This window comes from Parus major, chromosome 1, assembly GCF_001522545.3.
Source record: "Parus major isolate Abel chromosome 1, Parus_major1.1, whole genome shotgun sequence".
NCBI classification, from domain to species: Eukaryota; Metazoa; Chordata; class Aves; order Passeriformes; family Paridae; genus Parus; species Parus major.
The window spans coordinates 113,693,140-113,697,914 of NC_031768.1; the positions used below are offsets into that span (position 1 = coordinate 113,693,140).

The following is a 4,775-nucleotide window of genomic DNA, read 5'->3' on the forward strand; positions in this document are numbered from 1 at the left end:
GCACCATCCTTCCTGCTCCCCTTTTCCCAGCCTGGCACCATCCTTCCTGCTCCCCTTATCCCAGCCTGGCACCATCCTTCCTGCTCCCCTTTTCCCACCTTGGCACCATCATTCTTGCTCCCCTTATCTCAGCCTGGCTCCGAGCACCATCTGCCACCCTGAGCTGGCAATTCCAATCAGCTCCCACTGCTGATCCTTGACCCCACTGCAAAACCTGGAAAAAAGCCAGGGAGTTTTGCTGGTTTGCTTGGCAGTTTTGAAATCAAATCACACATCTGAAGGTCTCACGGGGGCTTTCGTGAGTGTTCATCTTCCCCAGTGCAAAAAAGAAAAGTTCCTTAGAGATTTTAGACAAGTGTTTGATGATTAACATCCTTAAAAAAAACCTAAAGCTTCCTGTCTTCAGCAGAAATAAACTGGGTTGTTTGATACAAAAATAGTCAGCCCTCAAAAAAGCAATGCTTTAAGACACCCCTGCATCCCAATGGCTCTTACAAAGCAACTCAATTCCCTCACTTTTTTATTTTTTCTCTTTGCAAAAACAAAATAAAAAGTCACACCCTCAAACCATACCATCAACACCAAAATTTCTATAGAAAACTCCAGCCATCTGTTTATTTGTTCACCCTCCTAAAACACTAGGTATAAGTCAACTTCCTAATATATGTGTAAATAAATAAATGACAACTCTCTAACAGACACACACATATATGTATCCAATAAATCTATGATACCGAACATAAATGTGTATATTTGTTTTGTCTAAATAAATTATAGAGACCTAATGAATAAAATAATATATGTCAATATAAAAATATATCAGTAATAAAATACTAATTTATCACCAAAAGAATAATACAAAAAAAAACCCTAAAAAAATATCAAAAAAACCCAAAATACAAAAAAACCCCAAAAATAATACCAAAAAAACCCAAAAATAATGCCAAAAAACCCCAAAAATAATACAAAAAAACCCCAAAAATAATACAAAAAAAACCCAAAAATAATACAAAAAAAACCCCAAAAATAATAAGAACCCACCAAAAAAATAACAAAAAAAACCAAAACAAAAAAGACAAAAAATACAAAAGAAAAATACAAAAAAAATCAAAAAATATAATACTAAGAATATAATAATACATATAAACAACTTCTAGAGATCCAATACACATAGTGACACCTACCTAACACCTACCCATGGTTCTCCATGCACACATCTGTAAATGTTCAGCCCCCCCAGCACAGCCCAGGAAGGCCAGGCCAAAGCCACAATCAAGAGGCAACAGCTGCCTTGTCCCCAGCTCCCTCTGGAAAAGGCTCCTGCCCACTGCCAGCTGCACTAGGAGGTGGCAGATAAGGTGACAGCCCAGGGAGGGGCTCCTGCTACCTGAACACACCCAGTTGGGCAGAGGAGGGATGGGAGGACAGGGCTCTGGCTGGTGTTTGGGCTAGGGATGGGTGAGCTGGCACTGTCACAGGGGATCCTCCCTGCAGGTCCCCCAGGACCCCTGGCCTGGATTGTCCCCGAGTGGCAGCCCTGCCCTCACCCAATTCCCACTCCTGCAGCACCCACCAACAGCATGGCAGCATCCTCAGGCACCTACCCTGCCATTTTGAGATGTCATTCTGTGTGGTACCCCTAACTTTCCAGTACCTTTGAGGCTTGCCATGGATAGGTGGCAAGTGGAAAGGGGCCGGGAGGCAGGCAATGCCTTCCCATGCCATCCTGAGCAGGATGTCCCCAGCACATCCCAACAGGGCTCTCACTCCCAGAGAGCAGGGCTTGGCACAAGGTTCTCTCACAGAACCTTTGGCATGACTGTCAGAACCTTCCCTTCAGTACTTGGCATTCCCTGGCACAAAGAAATGGAAATCAGAAACATTTGGGACAGAGACAGACAGGCTGCTGCGTGGGTGACAGCCCAAATGCCGTTCTGCGCTCACATAAACACCAGAAAAAAAGAAGTTCTGCAATTTTATTTTTCCTCTGGAATTATTAAACTAACATACATGTATATATAAACAAGTATTTATAAGAAGTCACTGCCAGAATCAGAACTCTGAGGTCACAACCTGCAGGAGACTCTGCAACACATTTCAGAAAGGTTCAAAGTACTATTAAACAAAACATATATATTCTCCACCAAATTTCCAGCTTTACATGTACTGCACAGTTGCCTGCTGAGGCAGAATTGCACTTTTTTGTGGCTCATCAGGGTTCAACATTTGGAACAAGTGGAGAATTTAAGACAAGGGCATTAACTGAGTATTTCTTATGGATCTCTTGCACCCAGTCATGTTAATCACATGTACTTACCACCAGAGTTAGGTTTCAAAGCTAATACCCTGTCAAAATAACTCAGCAATTTTTTTTGGTTTTGCACACTCTATGCACGTGCAGCTGAAAGAAGGGGGAAAGTCTCAAGCTGGTTTGAGTTTCCATTAATTTTTCTGTGGCCTTCATTTTCCCAATGTTATTCTTTAAAAAATCACTTAAAATAACCAAAAAATATTGCAAGTCAGATGATGGAGCAGGTTCCTGGTCTCAATCTATCAAGTCCATTTCCTCTTGAAAAGCATCTCAAAAGCCACAAAAATCGGGAGAACACTGAGGGACACTCCCAAAGCACCTAACCAGCAAGGAGGGACTCTCCACGCTACAGCTGAGACAATGACACCGAGTCCATGAATTAGTAAAATCCAGGGAGAATGCAGTGAATGGGCCCTGCACAAACAGCTCCTGGATAATTAATTCCAGCTTTTCCCCTCCCCATGTGAAGTTCCAGCAGTGCCTCTAAGAGACAAAGCTTCTCCCAGGTACCCCCAGCCCAGAGCAGTGTCTGTGCTTGCCACACGAGCCAGACTCCTTCAGGAGACTCCAGGCAGACGTGGAAGCACAACAGGAAAATTAGGAAGTGGATGAAAGGGAATTAACGGGAGAAAGTGGAGAACAATGACAACTTGTTCACAATTGAACAAAAGGCTCTGCCTTCTGCCTCCAAGCCCAGCTCAAAGCAGTAACTAAGGAGAGAGGATGGGAAAGGGGGGAATGCCAGGAGCTTTAATGAGGATGCAGGATGCTCGTGAGAAGGGGAGGAAAGCAGGATATTCATGCCACAGCCAGGCTTCCTCCACCCACCCAGGGTTTTAAGCGAGGTGAGCACGAACACCCAAACCCCAAAGGACAGAGAGCACAGATCTGGTAATTAATTACAGCAAGCAATTTTCAATTAAGTTGGAGGACAAAAGCCTCCCACAGCTGGGAATGGAGTGCATAGATTTTTCCTTGATCAGAGGCAACAAAAATTCCTGCAGCTCAGGAAGCTGGGGGTGGGAGGGGGAGTCAAGTCTGATAAGCAGCAAAGACCGCATGTCCTCGGCTTGTGGAGAAACATGAGGGCATTGGACACACAATCCCTGCTCATGCCGTATTTCCTGGCTTCTCCTTGCCCTCCCCTCCCACAACACCTTCACCTGGTTTGTCAACACCTTTCCTGAATGACCCCTGGCCCCAGCAAGCAGCCCCCAGTCCTCCTCCTCCGGGCGATTTTGAGTTGTCAAATTTCCCAAGAGCTCTCTTGGAAGCCTCTCCAAGTAGTTCTGAATTCTCCAAGTTCAAGCAGCTTTGTGGGAAAGGTCATGTTTGTCACCTAGGGAAGCAAGGGCAAACAGGTACACTCACGCTGACCCTGCAACTTGCATTTTACTGGTTAACTGCAGCCCCAGAAGGAGCTCTGGAAATGGGGACATTTCACTGTTGCCAGTTTTAACCTGAATATTTTTCCCCCAATATAAGTTCTCTTTGAGTTTACACATTTTTAGGAAAGACAAAACAACCTGTTAAAAACAACAAAAGCCTTTCAATACACTAACAAGATGTTGTAAAAACAACAACAAAAAAAGTCCTGGAGTTCAACCTGAGTTATCAAATGTGTTATCAGGAATGCTATTTCCTTCCTCCACTCCTTCCCTCCCCCAGGCCACTATTCCCGGATATTTTCACAGCAGCAGCTCTGAGTGCAGAAGGTGCAGATGGCACCTGTTAATTTCTGCAAAGCTAGGAGGACACCAGATTTCCAAGTAGGAGAAAGCTCATCTCAGAGCCATCAGGTGGCCTTTGCCTGTAGCTCTCCTGCTTTGATCCTGGCAGGATGAAATTAAAGAGGAAACAGTATCAACACACTGGCGGTCCTAGTTAATAAAAATAAAGGCAAAAGAAGTTCAGGAGAGAGAAACCTAAAGAATAAAGGAAAAAAGCATTCAGAAGCCTAAACCTCTGGTGTACTGGTAGTTTACCCTCCCCCATCATCAAGGTATTTTTTTTAAAGCATAGGCCATGATGGTTGGAAAAACCAGCTGCAAAAAAAAACCCTCAAAAATCCAAAGTAACCCTTTCAACGTCAGGACAGGCAAAAACCCCTCCAACACCACACTGTAATCACAGGTTTGAGTGGCCTCATGCAAATTAATCAAGCCTGCAGTGCTCTTGACACTGTGTTGATGCAAAAAAGAAAAGGGGAATGCTGGAACCTGGCCGTTTCTTTCCCAGGGAGGGGTTAAATTCTCTTTTTTTGAGGAAAACAGACTCACACCACATCTTAATGAGCTACTGATCCATCCATCCCCCCTGCCAGCTGGCCACCCCAGCTGGGCACTAAGGTGAGGCAGGCACGGTGCTCCAGGTGCCACGATGGCACATCCATCCCCATCCCTGCACAGGTGAGTGCTGGGCAGTGCCAGGATGGCACATCCATCCCCATCCCTGCACAGGTGAG

General features: G+C 44.8%; 1 protein-coding gene and 1 long non-coding RNA gene across 3 annotated transcripts in view; both read right to left on the reverse strand.

Moving 5' to 3' along the window:
• The window catches only part of LOC117245324, a 2,774-nt gene extending 1,472 nt beyond the window's left edge, over positions 1 to 1,302 (reverse strand). Inside the window, exon 1 of the long non-coding RNA XR_004499926.1 lies at positions 1,196 to 1,302. This is a non-coding gene — a long non-coding RNA (uncharacterized LOC117245324). The remainder of the gene's footprint in view (positions 1 to 1,195) is intronic.
• The window catches only part of PGM2L1 (phosphoglucomutase 2 like 1), a 28,485-nt gene that overhangs the window by 22,388 nt on the left and 1,322 nt on the right, over positions 1 to 4,775 (reverse strand). The window contains exon 1 of one of the 2 annotated variants that reach the window (XM_015649509.2): positions 1,185 to 1,299. The exons of the other annotated variant lie outside the window; for it this stretch is intronic. The gene's annotated coding sequence lies outside the window, so the exon portion shown is untranslated. Of the gene's footprint in view, positions 1 to 1,184; positions 1,300 to 4,775 lie in introns of those variants that run through there. 2 annotated transcript variants of the gene reach the window in all.